The following is a 25,123-nucleotide window of genomic DNA, read 5'->3' on the forward strand; positions in this document are numbered from 1 at the left end:
GTCAAAAGTATTTTTTTGGGGAGTTATTGTTAATTTGTTAATGGGGCTAATGTGTAGTAGCTAAAGTTGTTGCCTGTGAGACCCAGGTTCATGCCTGGGTTTGAGGTGAAAAACTAGATTTTTATTTTATTTTCCTCTAGAGCTAAACTGCAAGAACTTTCCTTCTTGTTTCCCAAAATAAAAAAAAGTTGTTGCTCATTAACTGAAGAAAATCTGACTGGATTCAATCATTTGTTGTTCATTACAAGTTGTCTTAAAACAAAGTAAATCAACGATTTCGACACATAAACTACTACTTTTCCCAACAGATGTTTACAGACAGGCAAACAGTCCTGTCCCACGATGACTTTTGGGATAGGCTCCAGCAGACCCCCAAACCCTGAATAGAATGGTGCAGGTATAAAAAATGAGTGAGTGAGGATTGGATGCAGTGTCTCAGATGATTAGTGTGCTCCTCATTGGTCATCTCAGGATGCCCGCTGACATCAGAAAGGGGCCAAATTCAAAAGTGCCAGTCAAAAAAATTGGATCCAAGCAAAAGGTGAAATTGAGCGGAGCTCTGCGGCCCTTGAGGTGTCAAAGACAACAAGCTCTTTGAATTCGGTTATTGTGGTGTCACATTTCAGTGTCTGAATGTGCACGTGCTGCTGCCAATCATTCTCCCGGAGACCAGACGGAGGGAAAGGTGCTTTTTTGCCTCTGTGCATTATGCAAATGAAATGGCTGTGGATTTCAGCAACACTGCAGCCAATGCCGATCAACAAACACTGGTGGTGAGCAGAATGTCAATACTAAAGGACAAAATATGATGATGTGATTCATGCACACTGTACGATACTTACAGACCATTATATATCCAGAATTTTGATCTACAGACTATAGGTTTGTATTCATTTTAAACTCTGGTTCCTGTAAATAAATGTGCTCCTCATGATCTATTTAAGTAAATTTGTTTTAATCTTTTATTTAACACAATTATTGCCTCCTTTAAAACCCCCCAGTGTCTTTTGAGGCAATTCAACTGAAACGTCTGGTTAGTGGGAGAATTTAACAAAAGGTTATTTTAACAAAAGGTGACGGCTTGATTAATAGACTAATAATATTTAACTTATTGCTCCCCCTACATAGCATACTGTAATGAAGTTTAGGGGGAATAATTACAATTTTCATTACATTCATTATACATATTTCTCTGCAGAGGGAAGATGGTCTCATAAACCGGGCCATGGTGGCACAATCCCCCTGCTTAGATTTATACTATATTGTATCAATATTGATTATGCTAAAAAGTGTAAATTTTCTATCACTGTCAATATTATTACCATCCTTGATATGTGCCATAGTGCATGCAACTTACTATTAACACGTCTGAATCAAGTGGCAGTGATTCCAGATTCCAATTGGCTCGTCTGTGCTCCTGTCCTTGGCTGTGGACCTCGCCCATGGCTCGTCTCGTGCCCCCAGCTGTCCCCCAGTTCCATCTGATGGAATATTCAACCATGTAGTTGTAGAGTTGGATAAGCTAGTTCTTCTTTAACAGTCCTGGTACATCACCTGTCCGCCCTGGGAGAGGATCCCTCCTTCATGTGGACAGTGATGCCCAGTTTAGCTTGGTCTGTTTAGTTTAGTTTAGCAATCAGCTATAGTATTTTACAACGGTTTTTATGTTTTGTACAATTTATGAAGCCTGTTGAGACAACTGTGTTGTAATAACTGTGTTGTAATATTGGGCTTTATAAATAAAATTGAATTTAATTTAAAAATAGACCAGTCTTAGACCTTATTGGATCTATTTTAGATTTCAGACAAGCTATAAACCACTAAAAGATTCATATTTAATATCCTATTTGAATTTGACTTCAAAACATGTAACCCTAACCCATGTAGAGACATAAACTCTATTAAAATCTGCAGATTTAACCTTAAACTATACCAAATCGCTTTTGCATTCATTTTGCATTTACAACTCACCCAATATGGGCTGAAATAACAGTTGGCAGTTCAACCCATGTTGCTATCAGTTTCATATTTCTCACTATCCAAACTAAACATAGCAGCTTGACAGTCTCAGATATAGTAAACTGTTCAACAAAAGGAGTGCATAAATAATTAAAAAACTGAGTCTAACTTCAAGCCTACAACTACAACTAAAAAGCTGTTTTTGATGTTTATGGCTTCTTTGGACGCCAACAGTGAAGTAAATGATGAAACATATGGAACAGAAATAGAGTCACAGAAGGACCAATTACACCCACATGCAGTAAACAGCTCTTGGAAATCTGTGGCAACCTATTAGCTTCTGAGCCTTCAATGATTTCCACCAAAACATTTTGAGAAAAGACCCTAAATAAATGAATGCTTTCATTCATCTGAACGCAGGGGCCAAATGGTTAAAATAGTAGATCTACTATCTATATATACATATCTATATGAAACTATTTTTCGTAAAAAACAATTCAAATTTCACACAGATAATATTAAGTTATAGCCCATGTTGTAATATTTATTTAACATATTTCCCCTTTCCTCAAGTTCCTCCTCATTTCTTTCTATTTAAGGCTGTGTGTCAGTTAGATTAATTAAGAAATTTTAGGAACAGTGAGTCACAGAACAGAAAGTGCCGCATAAAGAAATGAGGATGGAGCAGCGCATCACATATTCTGGACAGAAGTCAAATGCAGTCCCTGACCGTGCATCTCAAAGATGACAACCAATGACACAAATAGAGGACCTCTGAGGACCTCATCTTTGTTCCTGATGACGGTTTGGCAGATAGTGACAAAGTGTCCACGCTTCATGTAAGCTAAACTACCCCCACTGAAAAAAGGAGCTCATGAAATATGCAGAGTGACGGCAAAACAAACGGTTGTTTTGTTTTTGGTTGTTAAACTTTAGTTTACGTGATGTAACTTCTAAATAGCGATTCACTGAAGTCAGAAAATCCCGAAAACAGAACCTAAACGGGGAAATCCTAACTGAGATCAAACAAACCAAACTAAAGGCCATAATCCTCACAGATGATGAAAGAAGAGAAGGGAATAATATTCTGACCAAGTCAAAGGGTAAACCATGACTACCATTTCCATATCATTTCATTTTTACTCTAAGTGTATTGATTATGACGATGAAATGATGACTTTTCATTTCTATGTCATACAACAATCTAGATCAGGGGTGTCAAAATGTTTGGCAAAGAAGGCTAAAGGAGGAATTTGGTGAGACGAAAATGTGTCAGGGCCAACCATTCACCTGCAATCTTTGAATTATTTTCATAACAATAAATGTAAATAATCTAATTAATTATTTTCTTTTTTATTCATTATTATTATTATTATTATTATTATTTATGTGCAATAGGATTCTTTTCAGTTCTTTACATAAAACAGAAAAACATCTAAACGGATTTTTACTAAAATTACACTGAATTTCATTCTTGAGGACCAGAAATAAAATAAAGAAAGTCTGTCTGGAAAAGCAACAATACTGAATCTGGGTCTGGCCTGTAAAATGAGATTGTTCTTACATGTTCTTACAATTACATGTGTTATTGTTGTTAATGGATTCCTCACTCTGTTTAAAATAAATCTTTTTAAGAAAAAATTAAAGCTGCTGCAGATTTTGTTTGTTTGTATACTTTTGTCTTCTTTTGCTGATCTACTGTACATACATCTTTACATATCTAAAATAAACATTTTTGACCTTGAACTTGAATGTAACATATTATTTACCATAAATTTCTCACTGTAAGCTTCTAAATGTAAATCATGTGAACAGGAAAAAAATACAAAGTAGTTTTCTCATTCAGAAGTACAAACCACTGTCCAATCAGGAAATGTAAAAAGGACAAAAATGTAAAGACTCCATGGTTAACAAATGGATTGATAAATGCGAGCAAAAAGAAAAATCACCTATACAAACAATTTTTGAAATACAGGACCACTGAGTCAGAACTGAAGTATAAAAAAATACAAAAATAAAATAACTCATATTTTGAGGGAAAGGAAAAAAGAGTACTACTCTAAATTACTCGACAGTAACAAAGTCAACATTCAGGGTATCTGGAAGACATTGAATAATATAATTGGGCGTAGTAAAAACACTTCATCTTATCCAGAGTATTTTGTGGACGGTGGCATGGTTATTAGTGACAAAGAAGAAATTGCAGATAGATTTAACAGATTTTTTGTCAATGTTGGACCTCAACTAGCCAGAAAGATTGAAACCGTTGATGCATTTCCGTGTGACTTGATTGAGACAAATTCAAATACAATGTTTCTCATGCCTACTAATGAGAGTGAGGTTGTGGACACTATTAGGACATGTTGTAATAAAAAATCTCAGGATGCGGATGGTGTTGATATGAAAACAATTCAGAATGTCGCTGAAGCTATTAGCAAATCACTTACACATATCTTCAATTTGTCATTTAAATGTGGGCAGTTTCCCACTAAAATGAAAACGGCCAAAGTAATTCCTTTATTTAAAACAGGGGATAAGCAAAGTTTTACAAATTACCGTCCAATTTCTTTATTGCCTCAGCTTTCAAAAATTCTAGAGAAATTATTTAATCTCAGATTACTTAACTTTATGGAGAAAAACAATCTGCTATTCAACAGTCAATATGGCTTCCGACAAGGAAAATCTACATCATTTGCCTTAATCGAACTTGTGGAAGAGATTACCAACTGTATTGAAAAAAATAAATTTAGCATTGGAATTTTCATTGATCTAAAGAAAGCCTTCGATACGATTGACCATCATATTTTACTAAGGAAATTAGTGAAGTATGGAATCAGAGGAGTAACACAAAACTGGTTAAAGAGCTACCTGGAAGATAGACAGCAGTTTGTTCAGATTGGTAATACTAAATCTAGAAATAGGAATATCATATGTGGAGTACCTCAAGGTTCAATTCTGGGACCAACTTTGTTTTTACTTTATATTAACGATATATGCAAATTGTCAAACATTATGAAATTCATACTTTTTGCAGATGATACCAGCATTTTATGTTCAGGGCAGAATCTAGAGAAACTTCTTAGTGGCATAACGCAGGAATTTTACAAGTTAAAACATTGGTTTGGTAAGAACAAATTATCTTTGAATCTAAAAAAGACTAAATTTATGCTCTTTAGCAGGAAAAGCAAGGAGATGCCAGTGGAAATTATTATTAATGATACACCAATTGAGAGAGTGCATAAACATGTGTTTTTGGGTGTAATTATTGATGACAAGCTTTGTTGGAAACCTCACATACATCATTTACGTTCTAAAGTGGCTAAATGTGTTGGTTTGATGAAAAGGTGTAGCTCGATGCTTAACCAATCCGCTTTATTTATTTTGTATCATTCCTTTATAATGGCATATCTAAATTATTGTATTGAAGTGTGGGGAAATTGCTACAAAACTAATTTGCATCCTTTAGTTATACTCCAAAAGCGAGCCATCAGATTAGTTCACAAAGTTAAATATAATGAGCACACCAATCCACTTTTTCTTAATGCATTTAATTTAAAATTGCAGGACTTGGTACATTTTAAAACGGCCCAAATCATGTATAAAGCTTCAATAAATTCTCTGCTGACCAACATTCAATCTTTATTTCAAAACAGAGATGCTGTTAATAAATATAAATTGAGAGGAATCAACAAATTCTGTCAACCCAAAATAAGGACAACATTAAAATCGATGTGTATCTCAGTAAAGGGTGTCTCACTCTGGAACAATTTATCGGACAACATGAAAACTTGTAAAAATCTTGTTCATTTTAAAGTTATGTTTAAAAGATATATAATGAATGTGTACCAAGATGCAATGCAACAATGATGAGTATGTGTAGTCTTGGACTTTGGAAGGATCATCATCAAAGTGGTTGTTTTGTTTTATTTAGTTTTATTCTGTTATTGTTTCCTTTATAGGGGGTTTGGTGTTTGGTCGGAGTTTTTGGGCATGTCTGTCTGTCGTCATCAGGTGTTTTTTGTATGTTAGCGTTATTATGTCAAATGTTTAATTTCGTTGTTTTGTTGTTATGATTGTTGTTAAGTGGGGGTTTGGATTTTTATAAGCTTTCGCTTCTTCCATTCCCCTTTCAAATCTTATTTTCCAAGTCATGTATTGACTTATATTTTCTTTTTCCAGGTAAATGTTGATTTGATTTGAAATAAACTTGTTACTACTACTACTGTGGTTTGGATCAGAGAAAATAATATATTAATTTATTTTACAGCAGACGTTTTAGAAATGAGCTGGAAAACGACACAGAAGGGTCCCGCAACTGTGTTGTTACATATTTACAACGGCTAATAGTCACAATTAAGAAATCACACACTTTTGAGAAAGTGCTGGGGGACGCAAATTACCGGTATTGCTTTTATGACAGTAGCCTGTAAAAATATGAATGTGGGCCGAGCTTTGGACGTGCCGGATCTAAGTGCAATTAGTCATATTTGTAAAGAGCTAATAAACTACCCAACTAAAGAGACGGGGACTAAAATGGACACGAAACACCCAGACCACAGCTTCTTGATAGCCGAGTAAGAAAAAATGTTTTCCTTTTTATCCATCTTTGGAACTTAGTCTGCCCAGTGTCGTGGCTTCAGCGAAAAGTCCGGTAACTTGGATGAGAACGTTGATTCAACAATCTCCAAGAAAAAATTAGCTCAAGGTCTATATGAAGACATTTGTGCGAGTTTGTGTGATGGGTGACTGTGTGTGTGCAGGGGAGACATAAAAGCAGGCAGTAAAGTTACAGGGCGTGAAGGTTGTTTCTGTGCTAACCACAATGTTTATGAGCAGACACTTCTTTATGTCTGTGTCCTACTCTCACACATGGAGAGACACCCCCCCCCCCCCCCACACACACACACACACACTCGAAGGCTATTCCATCATTTTCCATTAAAGGGGTTACTGTCACAAATACGCCGTGGCATCTTAAACCGCCGTGCAGACTTTGACAAAACAACTCTTAACATCAAAGCAAAACTCTTAGTGGATTCTTAATGATGCCCCTGCCCCCATTTCTCCCCCCCCCCCCCCCACACACACACACATCCAAAAATCTCCCCCCTTTAATAGTTTTATTTATTAAGTGAAGACATGTTTATCTCGGAGCCAAGGTTGCTCACATGAACATTTTGCCAAATCGTTTCCACTGCCAACAACAACCATCTTGTTTGGGGGATTGGATGACAGAAATGTGAAGAAACAAGACACTTTGGCAATGATAATAATTTAGTCATTTAATGAACAGAAGAGCATGTTCTCCTATGTGTGGGTTTTCTCTGGCTTCCTCCTACCGTCCAAAAATATCAGCTCCAGCAACCCTGTGGCCCTGATTGGGATTGAGCTGGTTTAAAAGAATGGAAGGATGGTTGTGGAGAAACCATGTACAGCTGCAGCAGCCTCCTCCTCATGCTGGCCATACACTGTTGTAGGATCATCCCATTCTTCAGTCAGCGTTTGTCGTAATTCAGCCAACATGATTGTGTTGGTTACTCTGTAACAAACTTTTGATCCCACAGGTGTTGAGATTAGGACTGCTGGCAGCGCATTCTATTCTTTCTACTCACAAATTATGCAGGTAGTCATTGATACCCATCCCTCTGCAAAGGGATTGCTGCCATGTTAGAGGAAAGCATTTAACCTCACAGTATCAAAATGTGGTGTTTCCAAAGGTTGCACAATCCACAGTCCGCAATGTCTCTTTCCAATTGGCTCCAAGCCTTGTTTTTCCCAATGAGAGAGAGGCTGTCCCACACCATCACACTCCCTCCACTAAAATGATGTTACTCTGTTAGTGCACCAATCAGCTTAGTGCTCCCTATACTATCAAACTGTTTGATCAGAATCTGGATTTGTGGACTGTTGACAATCTGAAATGTTTTGGTAAACATGGTGACAAGGTCCTGCCGTTTGCTTTGCAAATGTGACAAGAAAGAGGTTTGCAAAAATGACTGTAGCAACTGTAGTTTATTTGGACTGTGAAATGACAAAATAAACAAAACAATAGAGAAGTCTTAAATGGGGGGGGGGGGGGGGGTGCACGGCAGAGCAGAGGGTAGCACCCTCCCCACACAACGAGAAAGCCCTGGCTCAAATCCCGGCTAGGACCCTTGTGTGTGGAGTTTGCATGTTCTCCTCCTGCATTAGTAGGTTTCCCTGGGCACTCTGGCTTCCTTCCGCAGTCCAACCACATGCTTCATAGGTTAATAGTTATGTCTGGGCCTGCCACAGACTGGCATCATGGTCAGGGTCTACCCCGCTTTACCCAACAGTAGCTGGAATAGGCCACAGCAACCGTGACGCCAAAAGGGATTCATTCGATTTTGAATACGAATAGATTGAAGGATGGACAATAAAGTTCTCCAAGCATCAAACTTAAAACAAGGTGAGGTTTACTAAGATTCAAGGATTATTTTTTGTCTTTACAACCATTGTGCTATTAAGGATTTTAATTTGCAACATACATATTTATTTTATATAAAATAACTCTAAATGTATATTTAGTTTAAAAGAAGGCCCTCCCACAACCACCTCTTTCTCAGTCACAGCAGTATCAAAACACTACTGCGGTTTTAAAGGACAAAAAATTAGAGAAAATACAGAATAATGCTGATGAAGAGGAATCCCTTTAGAAGCCAGAACTCATCTATCTAGAGGGCTGCAGGATAAAGTTCAGGCCTGTAAAATAATTGACAATTATGAACGAAGTAACGTTTCCCTGTGTGAAGCTAACATTTGATTATTTTATTCTGTTCATGCATATTTGAACAACTAAATAGGTTATGGGTGCTGTATGTTTTTTTTTTCCCTGTGAAGGGCTGTGATGTGCATGCTCAATGGGCCTGAAAATTCAAAGCAAAGCCAAAGAAACCTTTTCTGCTCAAGTTCCCCGACAGGAACGCCGGAATAAATCGAGTCATTTCTGAGCACAGCTCCTTTGCTGCTTTCAGGGTTCATTCGCCGCAGCAGCAATAATGTTTCCTTCAAAAGATTTATTTTGCAGTAGAGTGAATGAATCCATTAACAATAATAATCAGCCATCTCACTAGTTTGAAAACATCATTTTTTTCTGTGCTGTCACGTTCAGCTACTGTGGTCTGGTTTCCAAAAACTTCTCTTTTTATTTTCTCCCTCCAATTCTCCCACCAGACTCCCAGAATTCCCTTTCCAGTGTAAGAAAATCACATCCATTTCTTCCGGCAGCTTTTGTAGTTTTCTTAGTCAGCTCACATAATATAGCACAATGTAACACTTCTTATTCCATTATTTCAGTTACCATTTCCATTCTCCTTTTTCCTCTCTTTGCCCTTGTCTTTGCATCTTCTGTCACGCCAGTTTTTGTTAGCGTCATCACCCGTTAAAACATTGAGGCAATCACATGTGTGCAGGTTTCAGCGCGTGTGAGTGTACACATGTGCAAATGCAGCTTCCCTTGGTTATGACTGAAGTGTGCGCACACTTCCAAGTCATCTCAATGCATCCGTGTGTGTCTGAATCTGTTGGCATGTTTGTGTAGTTGCACGTGTGTGACTGTAATAAGCCTGCAGCTGTGTGCTCATGCATGGCTGCCAATGAAGGCAGCAGCACGCTGATATTCAGCACAAACACTTCATAGCATGCACACTCACACACAACCCATCTTGACCATTATTCTTCTGCTGCATGATAATCAGTTTTTGTACCTTCCCCCGCCAGATGATATATCTGTTGCACTTTCGTTTTCCTTTTTTATGTAAGCTGGCAATGGAATGCAAATAGATCAAAGAATTATTTGTTGGTAAAATCCCTCATTTTAAGCTTCAGGTTTAGGTAGACTTAAAACTGACTTACAATCCTTAAATTTTATACAATTGAAATTGGGAACAAATGAAAATGATTGAGCCAGCCTTGACTGTAGTCTGGTAAAACAAGAATATGTTCAGCGTTTAACTTTTTTATCCAAATGTAATGTCTAATAGGATTTGATTATTTAGTTTATTTCATCCTTCCGTCCATTTTCTTAACCCACTATATCCCTTTTGGGATCACAGGGTTGCCGAAACTTTGGTTTATTTCAAACAATAAAAATAATAAAAATACAATAAAAAAAATTAAAAACACAGATATATTAAACATATTTCCTATTAAAAAAGAAAAGAAAAACAAACTTCCCAAACAATCCCAATCTAATTGATTTTTGTGTTCCAATCCATCCATCTATCCATTCATCCAGTTACCATGATCCAGCTCTCAACATATGTTAAAGTGCAGATTATTTAAGTAACAAAATGGAGTGCTTAGGGATTATCCTCACAAAATCCAAATAGACGTTTATTAAGTGCAGTGTTGAATAATAATAAAAAAGTTTGTTTTAATTAAAAGTTAAAATCGGTATACAATTTTACTTCATACAATTATAATTATGCAATTCTAAACTTGCGTCAGAATGTAGATTTGTGAATGTCAATTTAGCTCCAGTTGGTATATAAAAATAAACTAGTTTTAATACAGTTGTAGACATAAAAAATATCTAATAAAGAGAAAAAAACTGCATGATGATTTTTGGATTCCCATAGACAAAAAAGTTGTTAGATCAATGAGGATGGAAGGAACAAGTGACCAAATCCCACTTTAATTAACTGATCAAGATTTCAAGAGTTCCAGCCAAATGGCTTTGCTTTACAAAGAAAGCAGCCTGTTGTGGCGGATAGCTTTAGCTGAGGCTGTTGATAATTCACAGCAGATAAAAGCTGTGGCTAATATTTCTTATGATACACACTCACACATACAAAAGAAAAGTAATAATACAATAGTCAAGTTCAGGGAAAGGTGAGCACTCTGTTTAGCTAAGGGCCCGCGTCCGTGCTGCTCCATAACTACGAAGTCTGGACAGGGGCAGGTCCAGGATTTTATCTGTAGTAGCCTAGGGAATACTAAGTGACTGTAAGGAGTTGCTAATTCAATTATACGCAAAACTACATTTCCAAGAAGGAAAGTGACAGGAACACAATTTCCCACAATGATAATTAATACCAGATTTACATTTATTGTCTTGTCAATAGACTGCATTTTTAAAATGTGTTAACTGTCAAAGTCCGAAGAAAGAGAAGGATGTGTTGAAGTGTGGTAGGAAAAAAAAACTAACTTATTTAAGAGGAGCTGTTGAGAGTCAATGGGGTACCGGGATCAACCGCCTCTCCTTCCCGGCTAGAACCTCCAAATTTGCTGCTTGAGCGAAAATGGCATTCATTACGCCACTTTTCCTGGCAATTTATGCAACTTTTCAATTGCCATAGCTTGACGCTAAATGTGTTCATAAGCCTGACACCCCAGCCACGTGTGGGAAGAGCTACCACCAAAAGATTTCAGCCTGATCACTACATGGTGTGGTGTCTGTGGATCTCCTGACAATGCATGGAAGACACGGAGGAGGTATAGAGCAGTGACATGTGGTGAAGGTTAGAGCCAGATTTACAAACAAAGAAAAGGCCTATCCAGGTCATTTTAGAATTGGAGAACATTCTATGTACCACCCATCATATTTTAAATTATCCACAAACAAAATACGACAACGTAGTTTCTCAGTAAACTTGCATGTCTTGAGACTAAATCCACAGAATCTAGGGGAAAAGAGTGCTTGAAAATGGCTTTGAAAATAACACCTAAAATGTCATTTTTCCCTTGTCCCCCTCTTAATGTCCAAATCGAAAATTAAATAAAAATTCAAATTAAACTTACTTTTTTTATATCATTGTTTTATTGGAGCCCTGTGTGAACATTTGTTTTAATACACAATCATATCAAACAATTATCCATGGAACATGTGTCCCACAAGATACACTTACCACTGTTACCATAACCTTTGCCTATAGTGAGACATTGATCCCATTATTGATGAATTTGTAGAAGTAAATCAGAAAAGTGAAGGTTTACTCTTCAAGAATTTGAAGCCAAAAAAAAAAAAAACAAACACACCAAAGTGAATGTGTCCAGTGCCACACACAAATACACACTGGTCAAACCTTTACCTGTAAATTAAGTACATTCGTCTCCTCTTCTGGACAAACGTACAAAGTCCTGTTGGTAAACATTTAAACCAGTGAGTTTCAAAGAACATCAGTGACAGTCTCACAAGAAGATAGAAGACTTTTTCCATTAATCTGTTTTTTTTTTGTCTGATCACTGATAATTGTGATGCCACAATTATCAGTTTTAAACCAAACCATGTTACACACCTGCTGTGCTATTTAAGAAGGATTTAATATTTATTATTTGATTATGCCAGGTTTAGTTAGAGCCAACCTAAAGTTTTTTTATTCATGGTTACTTGCCTATTAACAAATCAAAAAAGATATTTTTTTCTGATTTCTTTTTTGTTTATTGTTCTTTTGCAATGCATTAATTGTATATCGAACCGAAACAAAACCTTAACCTAAAAATCAGGGTTTGTACCAAATCTTGTGTAAAGTGAATAGTTGCATCCCTGATAACTGATATTTTTTCAACTACAATACTCTTACTGTGTTCATTTTATTTTAGACGTTTTTGCTCATGTGCCTCTTCCAACTGGTACATGCAAGAGTGTCGGGTAGGAACAGTCTAGTGTGAACACTGTACGCTAAAAGCGCGTTCAAGAACGTGCTGACCACGGGTTCTCAATCCCAAATTGGATGTGTATGTTGCATTAGATTTTGTTGTTTAGCAGAGATTTTTACCCAATGAGATTAACAAATAGGACTTGTGATGTTTCCCGGTATCTTGGGATTCTAAATGGGAGTAATGTGAGATTGACAACCTAATTGCTACAGCATTTGCAGTTTATGGAGGTAAAAATATATCTGATTTAAAAAACAGAATATTCCCTTTATAGATCAATCACTTCTCCTTTCTCGGGCCGTGAGCAGTGGGTTGTGAGAGAAAGGTTAAGATTACAGATGCAATTGAGCTTCCTTCACTTGTTTATTGAGGTTATTCCAAGGTATAGGAGGGAATATCAGGCTTACTTCTCAGCCCTAAAGTTAAAAATGTTTATAACTCATTTGAAAGCATCATATTGTCTATAAATCACCCAAGCAGGAAGACTTGAAAACTTGTTTTATTCATAATTATTTATCACCCCCCGGCCCATTTTCAGAATTTTTAACTGAGTTTTCCGACTTCCTATCGACTATTGTCTTAGATTCTGATCAAACTATAATAATAGGGACTTTAATATTCATGTTGATGGCCCCAGTGACTGTCTAGGAAATGTTTTTGCAGCTTTATTAGATGATGTTGGTTTCACCAAAAATGTGAATGAACCCACTCACTGTCATGAGCACACCCTGGACCTTGTTCCAACCCATAGTATAGAGATTGGCCAGCTGAGTGCCTTTCTGATTACCTTCCAGTTTACATTAGAACATACTACTGCCCCAGTGAATAAGAAACAGCTTAGAAGAACCTTAACTGACCGTTCTGTGTCTGAGTTTAAACTCACAGTTCAGCCAGTACTTACTGATATTCTGAGAAAATACTCTGAGACCAGCTCCCATAGCATCAGTCCTATAAATGACCAGTTTGTTAATGATGCCTTACAAGCTTTTGGAGTACACTCGATGTTGTTGCCCCCCTGAAACCTAAGTTCGGTTCAGAGCAGTCTCGTATACCTGGAAACATAGCCTATTAAATTATGAAAAAGCTCTGCGTAGAGCTAGAAGCCAGTACTATTCAACCTTAATATCAGAGAATGGAAATAATCCAAGATTTCTTTTTAGCACTATTGCTAAATTAACTCGCAGTCAGAGCTCAGTAGAACCACATGTTCCCGTTTCTCTCAGCTCTGATGATTTTCTTACATTTTTCGAAAGTAAAATCTCAAATATTAGATATAAGTTGAATCAAGGTATTCCTACTATCAGCCCAGAGCAGGCTGAAGCGGTAGAAGTGGAGGCCTCCATAGAAACCTCTGTAACATTAGACGGCTTCACTATTGTGGATCAAGCGATAGTAGCATCAGTTATTACGTCCTCCAAATCCTCAACGTGTCTGTTAGACCCAATTCCCGCTAGACTTTTTAAAGAAACTTTTCCCCTAATTAATGATTCCATATTAATGAAGATAAATACCTCTCTGGAAACGGGTTATGTGCCACGTTCTTTTAAATATGCAGTTGTTAAACCTCTTCTGAAAAAGCCCAGTTGGGATCCTAGCAACTTGGCCAACTATAGACCAATATCAAACTTCCCTTTTATTTCTAAAATCCTAGAAAGAGTTGTAGTTAAGCAGCTTTACTTCCACCTACAGGACATCAGCCAATTTGAAGACATCAAGACCTGGATGACAATTAATTACCTCCTCTTGAACCCAGAAAAAACTGAGGTCATTATACTTGGTCCTAAAAACCTCAGAGATGCTCTGTCTGCTCAGATAGTCTCCCTGGATGGGGTAAGTATAGCCCCCAATTCCACAGTTAGAAATCTTTGGGTTTAATTTACCAGGACTTATCATTTAAGGCTCACATATCTTAGGCATGTAGAACTGCCTTTTTTCACCTGCGGAATATTGCTAAGATCAGAAATATACTCTTTAAGAGTGATGCTGAAAAACTCATCCATGCGTTGGTTACGTCTAGCCTGGATTACTGTAACTCTTGGTTAGCTCTCTAAGAGTTCTGGTATATCGCTTGTCCGTCCTGGGGGAGGATCCCTCCTTCATGTAGGCACCCCTGAGGTTTCTTCGTTTTTTTCCGGAATCCGTTTTTTTAGGGGTTTTTCCTTACCACGAAGGGGGGTCTAAGGGCAGGGATGCCAGTTTAGCGTAGTCAGTTTGTTAGTTCATTTTAGTATTTTCCTATTGAACTCTATGTATTCATGATCCTTTTGAGTTCATGTACCACTTTTTCAATTACCGATACGAAGCCCATTGAGACGACTGTTGTGAATTTGGGCTATACAAATGAAATTGAATTGAATTGAATTGAATGCTGTGTTTTCTGAGAGTTGATACTCATCATCAAGCATAAGTGGTTAGCACATTTGGGAAGAATGCCACAAAAAAAATCAGTGAGGAGTTAACACCCCATCCAACTAGGAAGAGGTGCTGTGGCAGACCCCTAAGATAAAGAGGCTATATCTCTCTTCACACTTCTGTATCATTCCGGTTGCAGGTAAAAGGTGAACAGGGAGGTGTGAAGGTCAAAAATTCTAATTAAAATGCCCCTAAATGCCAAACCCCAAATAGATCATAGATAATGGATGTAAAACGGAATTGCAATGTTTAACTTTGGGCATAAAAATCTAGGGGATTCATGCCAAGTAACTTTCTACCAAAGTGAAACTTAAAGTTATATAAATAAATAAATTTGCTCATTTTAATCATCAGCAAAGTGTTAATGGGTTAAAATAGTACCATTAAAGACCCGCTCTGATGTTTTTGGTGTTTTTAACTCGGTGCTGAAAATTAAAAGCCAACAGCAGAAACAGAAAAAAAAAAAAACTACCAGGTAAAGACACGCATTCTCCCACTACAGTCATAATACAAAGTCATACAACAGCAAGTACAGATGCAAGATAATGCAGAGCTTCAAGCAAATCCCACCAAATGAATAAGAATCCATGCACTTCCCCCTTTACGCTCATTATGATTCACACAGCATGACAAGGGGATAAAGGTTAGTGCAGAGTTAGTCAAGTTCACCAGATCAGACCTTGAAGGCTGACACAATGACAGATGCTCTAATCCTTCCAATACAGGTGTAGGTGAAGCTGTGGTCAACTGTGAGTGTGGAATAAAAACCAAAAAACATCCCTATACTTTATTTGAGAGGAATTTTCTCAGAGCAGCTTCACCTCTTTCTGTACATTTTTCTGAACTTTTTGCGTGTCCTAAACTTAAGTCAGACCATTTTCCCATTTTGATGAAAACAACTTAATGAAAATGCACAAATGGCCATGGGCTGACATGAATCTGACTCGGCATAAGGAGGACAGAAGTCTTCTGCCGCTTTACGCCTTTCGCTCACCCTGTCTGGTTACTCTCCATAAACATTTAAGGGGGCACCAAAGTTGTTTAGTTTACATGCATATCAGGGATGCAAAAAATTTGATTTGTTTATCCAAATAGGATATTATGATCTATTTACATTCAAATATGTTTCTAAATACCTTTACTGAAACCAGTTTTGTAGGGATTTTAGGGGAAAAAAATGGCACAAAATTATTGAATTACTTACTTTCTAGACAACTACTTGAACTTTCATGGTAATTTGTGACAAAAAAAACTAGATTCCATTTTGTATTCATCAGCATGAAATATATTATTTTCTGCTTGAGAGCTAGTCGATAGTAAAAATGCTGGTGGAGGTTGGCTGTGGTATTTGTGAATGTGTATTAATTCAAATGCATTACTCTTCTTCATAACCCGTGATTAGTTTAGCCTGTAATTGACTCAAAAGCTGCAAGTGGGTGTGCAGTTAGGTGAAACCTAATTAAGAAGAGGCCTGAAATCTGCGCAGGAAGTCAAGCCAACCCAGCTTCTGCCTCCACACACAATGGAAGCACTAAAAGGAACAGCAAAAGTAATGAATTAGCCATAGCCAAACGGACAACACCATCAAATCAATGCCTCAAAGAAATAAAAGCAAATAAGAGAACTGCTGACATCTACTGTACATCATGAGCGTATTTATGAAGGATTTCCAGTGGCACAGACTTTATCTGTCCTGAATCCACATGCGGATGCCATATGTGGCTGACATGATATGACTTATTTTGGCTATTATGCTGCAAAGAGAAGAAACCTACTTCCTGAAAATCTCAAATGCCCTTGTGTGGTATGACCCAAATGCGGAAAGCCAGAGGTAAATTTGAGGGAATTTTAGCAATTTTATTTAAAAAAATATGAAACATGACTTAACAATAGCAAGAAACACATAAATGTGACGAAAGTAAATATGAAAGGAAAATATGATGGGAAAATGTACCACGAGATCCAAAAACCAAATGTGTGTTTTTTTTGTTTTGTTTTTTATAACAGAAAGCAGCTGTAATAATTACAAATCCAAGACAAAATCAGACTTCCACTTAATTATCCTAAGGTAAAAATAGACTAAACTGAACTGAAGATGCAGATTCTTACTTTGCATGTAAACCCTGATATGACAGAGAATTCAGAGATTCACAGTCACATCCAGTTAAGCTGCATCAAGCAGTATTATCAGCAGATAAAATAGAGACAGGCAATCCAGAGTTGCAGAAAGGGCCAAAGGCAGTGATCTCTTGGGGGTTGCTCTGGCCCTCTGTTGGCTCGCCAGCCCACTCTGCAGAGCAGAAGGGGCCACCCTTATGGTACATGGGCCACATATTCTCAGAGCAACACATTTCTCACCAACAGAGTGCACACTCACAGGCATGAATCAACACTGGGAGCTCTGCTTATTAATGCAAAGAGACAAAATTCACAGTCAGTACAGTTGGATAGAAAAAATATACGTGTCTTGGTGTTACTCTCCATATAACCAGAAAAATCTCAGACTTAATATTACTTTAACGGGCCACTTGTCAAATAGTAAAACAAGTTTCAATATTTTCAGTGAAGATTTGTTGCTGTCAAGGTTTAAACGTGTTTTCTGCTCTAATAAAAACATAAAATGTTTTTATATTTTGCTCAGTTCTAATGTATTTTTCTAAGTAAACTCTAATGTACTGTAGGAGTATAATTTTTGCAAGGGTTATGTTGTGTTTAAAGCAGTCGGAAAAAGGTTTTTATATGCAAACAGCTTCTTGTGATATAAACCACAACTTTACTCATATTTTTTTGTAGTACAACAATTTCAGATACATTTTTGGTTTATTTTTTACCATCTTTTGGGGGAATTCCTCCGTTGTTGTTGTTTTTATATTTTTCTTAACATGGAAAACTGCTTCATGTAAATCAACAGGTTTGTGCTGACGCCGTTTGAGGTTGTGATCATTCAGACACCCTAAATTCCAAGAAAATATGCAGCAGAATAATATTTTTTTGGAAATTCTATTGATTTAGGATTGCGGAAAAATTCTATTGACTGACTTCATTTGGGCTTAAATTTGGACTGGCAGAGATGCAACTAAAGTTTGACCACAATCCCTGTAAGGAGTATTCAAAAGCCCTGCTTGATTTATTTTCCTGGTTTTCAAAGTTTCACAGTTTACTTTTGTGGGTCACTAACCTCTAGTAAGGCCAATACAGAATTCTTCCCCTACCTCTATGGTTTCTCCCTATTCCTTTCAGGGTTGTCGGAAAAAGGTTTTTAAGGGCTAACCCCGCGGTGGAGGGATGCCCCCGCGGGGTTGCACTGTCCCGTTTAGGAGAAGCACTTCTCTTCACATGGGTGTGCTCTGAGCATGACTTTTGAAAGTTATAAAACTGATGTTATGCATTTCTGAGCGCCAACAGCTCTGTGTTAATGTAGCTGATCTGGCTATTGATGACATCATCTAATTTAAAGACACTATTTTTCCATAACTCTCCGTTTTGGGTGCTAAATGTAGGGTTAGGGAGAAGCCGCAGGGGTAGAGGATAGATAGATTCGGCCTAAAAGTCATTTACATTTCTCACCTGTTTTAACTCATGAAAATTCTATGGCCAAGTTTCAGACATTAAGACACTAACCGCTCTAACATTTTCGGTTATAAAATGCTCAAAATTCACGTCAAATGACAATAAAGTTCAGGAAATTACCTTAGAAAATGTGTAACTTGCACACCTTGGTTTCCTAAATTGCAGTAGTTCAAACTTTGATTCTCTTCAAAATGTGGAAATAGGCAAAAAAGAATAAACCCTAGAGTTGTTGTCTCAAACTGGTCAGCACTTTTTCTCCACTTTCTGTAAGTCAATAAATGTCAGTAAGCTGCCAGCAACCTTGTGATGGGTGGATGGCTTCTGAAGCTCAACTGTGTCAAGAAGAAATATGCAACATATTTGTAAAAGGAAAAAATAAAAAAACAGGTAAAGCATTCAAATTTACAAAAAGCAACATTAGCTTGAAATGACCTTTCAGCCCAAGGAAAATCAAGGCTAAATTGCTTCACTCAAGATTTGGGTTTCAGCTTTATCTTCGTTGTTAAACAAAAATTAGTGATCCATGTACTTTTTATGGTTTCCTTCCCCCAGGTTTTGTTGCAGGTTTTTTTTGTTTTCTTTATCAAGAAATTTTGTGCTTTTAAAAATGCAGCTGCATCAAGTAAATCAATGCTGGACTGTTTTTAAAATGAAGTAATCTTTCTTTTCACCAATTTTCTTTCTACTTACTCCCTAATGTTTGTTTTTTCCCCACTATGGATGGAGATTATTGCTTTTTCAAACTGTCTGACAGCGTGCCTCGTTTGATGGTGCTGAATATGAAGTGGAATTTGTGACAGCATTGTAACTGAGATGGGCAGCAATAGATGGAGATGAAGAGCAATTCAATTGTTTAGAGGTTTAACAGCTGCCCTGAGAGACTGAATGAAAAGCTGCTTGTTTGACTTACAGCACAAAGTACATATCACCCTGTTCCTGGCACGCCCACTGCTTAAAAACAACAAATATACTTACATTTGAGCTTAGGTAAAAATTCTAAAAATTTTTACCAAAATATGAGAACACACTAACACTGGAGGCTTTATTTTTAACTATAATGGTTTGAAGCCAAGAATCGTTTAGAAAGACAATTGTCATTTGATGTCGTTTCTGACGTATAAATATAAAAAAAACAGGGAGGAAGACCAACAAATGAAGACAAATTTATAGGGGAGCAAAGACTTGTTTTGTTAAAAACATAAATCCCCCTCTGATGAGTTTCCCAGTAGGGTTGGGCGATGTCCCTTAAATTGGCCGTTGACGATGTTTGCTGTCAACCATCGGGATGGACGATGATATCGTCATGGGGGGGGGGGGGGGGGGGGGGGCTATTTTTAATATTTCGGTCTCATAATTGCTATTCGTTGTTTTACTTTATTGCTTTTTTTATTTTATTTCCCAAATAATGACTCAAACCGCGATTATCCAGTATAAACTGAGGGAAGTGACTTTAACAAAAAAAGTAACAAACAAACTAGAAAGGAAATGGTCCGCTCCCGCACTTAACTAGTCAAGTGGACCGGCGGAGCGCAGACTTACAGCTTTGTGTTTGAGGGGAAGGGGGGGGTGCTTTGTTACATGAGAGGTAGTATGTGGGAGATTTAGAACTGCGATCCGTTCCACAGCTCTAGGGGAACGGGCTACCGAACTCAGAACCGGGTGTGTGTGTGAGCAGAGGATCGTCAGTCAGACATGCACACTTACTGCACCTTCCTACTTGAACATAGTTCCAGATCAACACTTCCCTCTCACGAGGCTATGCTAACAGTACAGCAGCTGGTGCAGGGGTCGGGAACCTTTTTGGCCAAGAGAGCCATAAATGCCACATATTTTGAAATGTAATTTCGAAAGAGCCATACAATAATGTAGTGTCCCTTCCCCACACTGAGGCACGGAGACTTAACCTCTTTTAAAGTTCTTTATTCTGGTGACTGCAGACCGCAACAAACGCCGTTCAATTAATTCAGCAACTCCTGAATCTCTCCCGCCGAGACGAGAGCGCGTCTCCCAACTTTATATTCGCTCCTACCGCTCCAGCCCTCCCATTTCCCTTATTCGGCCCATAGCTGAACCCCATTGGTCCAAACTACCTAACAACAGGCTGAGCGACAGAACTGAGAGCCAATCAGATCTCTGCTTGACGCGTTCAATGAACTCCAGAACTTTTAACGCGACCCAACAGCCATCCAACTCAGTCCGCGACAATTTGTTTAAAACTAAATATACAAGTGAATGTGTGCATTTGATTTAATTTCAACATTTTTAAAGTACAATAAGTCTGTGGATTCTTTTTAATAACATTGTTATTCTGTTTCTAATAAATGATGAGTATTTCTCGTGGTAGTTCTGCTGATGGTCTAGTCTGGTTTATACGTGGTGAGTTTCTGCTTCATGCAGGCGTTGAGACTTTAAACGTGATCGTAGGTCTGAATGTTCTGTAGATGTGAGACAGACTGATCACATGCAGACGGGGAGCCAAACACACACTCACACGCTGCAGTGAGTGACGGACAGCGGGTTTTACGTTTTTACAATCCCTGCGCGATTCACCTGCTGCCGGTCCCCACAACCCCCCACCCTCTGCTTTCTCCCTCACACATCCCGTCCCCGCATCTGCGCGCTCTTTCTCAGAGACGGGAGCGCGCAGTTTTAGGCACGTCAATTCACAGGTTTCCAGCTGGTACAAACTCTGTGAAATAATAGATAATAGTAAACTGATAATGCTGGCGCAGATTTCTCTCTCTAAGCACTGCTACTACTGCGCGCCTCTGACATCGCATCGCGCCTGAGAAGGACTGGTCTAATGAAAAAAAAAGTATAAGTAAAGATTTGTCTGCGAGCCACATGTGACCATCAAAAGAGCCATATATGGCTCGCGAGCCATAGGTTCCCGACCCCTGAGCTGGTGGGTCAAGCACCATCCAATAAAGGATCAAGTCCTTGGCTTGGACATTAGCTTGGAGGAGTGCTCTAGAGCATAGGTGGGCACTGAGGGCCGCATTCCTGCATGTTTTTCAGCATACCCTGCTCTGGCATGTTTTAATTGGCTGGACACACCTGAACCAGGTAATCAGCCATGAGTAGGGCAAGATTATTGGCTGGACACACCTGAACCAGGTAATCAGCCATGAGTAGGGCAAGACTATCTGGAAATCATGCAGACACACCGGCGCTCGAGGCCTGGAATTGCCCACCCCTGCTCTAGAGGATAGTCTGTGGTTGACCTTTTAAAAACCAGAACTGATTGTTTTAAACCCATAGTGCCTATTGATGCAAATATGCATCAAACCACTTCAGCTCCAAAATTACCTTAAAATAGCATCTGCTTCAAAACAAAAACACACTTTTTTTTCTCATAGCTGGAGTTATATTTAGACATTGAGGGATTACACTATAGTCTAAAGCAGGGGTAGGCACCAAAGGGCGTATTCCTGCATGTTTTGTAATATAGGTATGTTTGCTCTGGTAAGTTTCAAATGGATGAACACACCTGATCCAGCTAATCAACTGAGTATAGGATTCTATCAAAGAATCAAACATAAATTAGGAAAAAAAGAAAATTAAAAAATGCTTATGTATTTGCAGGATCTGTCACTTTTGAGCAGGCCCATTTGCTTTACTTCCCCCCCCCCCTTTTTATTACAGTGCAAAAAAATTTATAAAAGTAACAACAAAAAAAAGGAAAGGGAAGTGCTTTGTAACAGAGCTAGTAGGACCATTGTGACTTAACAGATTGGTTTCTATTTAAAGTGATAATGCTTTGAAGCCGTGTTGCTTTGCATCCGTAATGCTTCAGCATGGTAATGGGGCTTAGAACATTCAGCGTCATTACAGGTTCATTCCAGAAGCAGGACATGAAGGAGAGGCAGTCAGGAGACCATAACAGATGTGGCAGGATTCAGCAAAGATTAAACAGATTCAGGTTGGTAGCTGAAGACTTTGTGTGGAAAGAGGGCCTGCAGCAATCAAAGTCTAAGGTGCAAAGAGGATGAATGAACACACAAAACAAATGAGTGATCCTGTGATCAGATAATGGCAACAGGGGTGCACAAAGACAGAAGAGCAAGCGTGTACAGTTCGTCAGACAGGCGTAGATTAAATGTTTGTGTTTGCATTAATGCGTTAAGAGACAAAGACGCCCTATGCGTTTCAAGTGCATTCACAGGAAAATATCAATCAAGAGAGAACCATGATCCTGTGCGTTAAACCTAACATGAATATTAAGAAAAAGTAGAAAAGAGGAGAGGAAGTAAGGAATTGTGAAGTGTAGCAGGATGAAAACAATTATTTTGCACCAACCTGAAGCTGCAGGTCAGGATTGAACCACGAACCTTTGTCGTAAATCAGCCCTTCTCTTTTACCTTTTATCTCCACAAAACCAGTTGAGAAAAAACAAAGTTGGGGGTCTGATTAGTTGATGACCTCAGTGATACAGTAAAGGGCAGAGGGCTTTTTTTGATGAAGTGGTGAGAAAACAATAAACCCAAATCCCTGCAACAGTAGTCTTGGTGATGAAAAAATGCTCTGCATCACTTTTGAAATTGAGTGCCTTGGTCATGTGCTGACAAAAATTTCATTTAGAGGATCATAAATCTCCTGTCCGCCAGGAGAAGGCTAATCCTAGCTTGGCAAATAAAAACACTCACCTCTGCGAGAAGTGTTTTGTTTTCTGAAGGAAAAAAAAGATAAACTTGTCAGTAGCAATGGGTTTGTAAAAATCAGCAGTATGACTCAAGCGACTTTTAAGGACACAAGGATCATGAAATAAAACACTCAAGCATGCAGTGTTGCTTCTGAGAGCAATCAGCTCGATACAAGCTCAACAAATTTTAAATCAAAGGCACAACAGACAGGAGGTCAGCTGCATGATTACATCCCCTACATAAGTGGGTGTGATAACCTAGGGTGGACACCAGTCTGCAATGGATCTACCAGAGTCAAAGCAGAAGATGTGTTTAACATGTCACCAGTCTCCACAGCTGGTTCATTCCCATCCACATATTGGGAGAAGTTATTAGCTCTCAGTCTGATTTGATTTCTGATTTGAAATGGTTTATTTCAAGCAATCCAGTAAGAATAATACACAAAAACAATACAATCATCAGGTTAACATTCATACAAAGACGTATCAAACTTAGGATAATTAGACATAAATTAAATATTGCTTGAAAGGGAGTGGAAAGAAGTGAACTTCTATAATCCCACCCCTGTTCTACTGTAACCAATTTTATTGCATGATATATCTTTATGCGGTTCACAACTTTTATAAAACAGAATTAAGAATCCTTAGGTATCAATAAAGCACATGACAAAGATGAATTACTTAATTATTATGTAAAAAATTGACATAACTGTTTTAGAAATCAACATAGCAAATGCCGATCAGTTACAGAACTTCCCCGTTTGGACCCTCAGAGCCTCCAAAGCGGGTTAATAAAGAATCATTCACCGTTTTTCTGGGGGAAATCTTCTTTTCTTACAGTTCTCCTTTACTCTGTATATCAAACATGAACATGGACCCCCAACACACTTTTGCTGTGCGCTCTCTCTCACTCTTGCGCTGCACGCGCTCCCTCCTCTTTCTCACACGTTTCAATGTGGGCACATGCGGCTTATAAACAGGTGCGGCTTATGTATGTACGAAATGGTTTATCCTTTAAAAATGTAATGGGTGCGGCTTATAATAAGATGCACTCTATAGTCCGGAAATTACGGTATATCAAATTCTGGGGTAAATGGACTGGAAGCTTAGAGTGGCCAGTATGTTCAGTACAGTGAGTCTCATCAAAATTAGGCACATGAAGCAATTTCCAATGCTGATACAACTAAAGGAGTCATTTGTTCTGGAAATAATTCTTATTGTTTTGTGGAAATAAAAGAAGCATTAATAGATCATAAAAATAAGAGGAAGAAAACTGTTTACATTACTTCTTATTTTTGCAAAAGCAAAGTTTGCTTTCATGTGACTTGGACTGGCTGTCCTTTGGACTGTATTGTGACTGCAGCCTTTTACTTATGGGGATGATACGATGAGATTCTGAGACACACATCCACTGAGTATAACCCAAATTCTTATTCCCTTTGGGAATGTGGGCATACCTTTCTCACAACATAGCAAGGTGATCTGGGCCTCATCTGGACCCTGTTTGTCACATGCTACAACCCAAGATAAACTTAGTTCATGACAGCTGTGTTGTTTTCTTGTTCCACTGTATGCAACGTCTTGACCCAAGAAATGGCTTGTGCACTCTACATGCAGAGGTATATCTTAGATTGTAACACTAGAAAGATTATGAGCCTTTCTTTTAGGGTGTTGGGGACATTAATATGGGAGAAACCACTACAAACTTTGGGGTGAAATGTTCCCAATCCTCCAGAATCCCAGAAACTAAGGGGGACTCAAACCATGTAGTCTTCACTGTGCATGGGACTATTTGTCTCTGGAGTGGTGGCAACAGACCAGAGTCATGGTGGATATTTGAAAGGTGTGTAACCTTTGAATTTAGTTTCAACTGGTCATAAAATACAAGACAAACATAAAACAACTTTATAAAGGATTTGG

At 38.2% G+C, this 25,123-nt stretch overlaps 1 protein-coding gene across 5 annotated transcripts in view; it reads right to left on the minus strand.

Annotated features, from left to right (window-relative positions):
• The window catches only part of grip2b (glutamate receptor interacting protein 2b), a 242,854-nt gene that overhangs the window by 206,547 nt on the left and 11,184 nt on the right, over positions 1 to 25,123 (minus strand). For 2 of the 5 annotated variants that reach the window (XM_078947475.1, XM_078947474.1), the window contains exon 1: positions 1,358 to 1,452. The exons of the other annotated variants lie outside the window; for them this stretch is intronic. The gene's annotated coding sequence lies outside the window, so the exon portion shown is untranslated. Of the gene's footprint in view, positions 1 to 1,357; positions 1,453 to 25,123 lie in introns of those variants that run through there. 5 annotated transcript variants of the gene reach the window in all.

This window comes from Oryzias latipes, chromosome 5, assembly GCF_053564925.1.
Source record: "Oryzias latipes strain Hd-rR chromosome 5, Olatipes_Hd-rR_3.1".
Lineage (NCBI taxonomy): Eukaryota > Metazoa > Chordata > Actinopteri > Beloniformes > Adrianichthyidae > Oryzias > Oryzias latipes.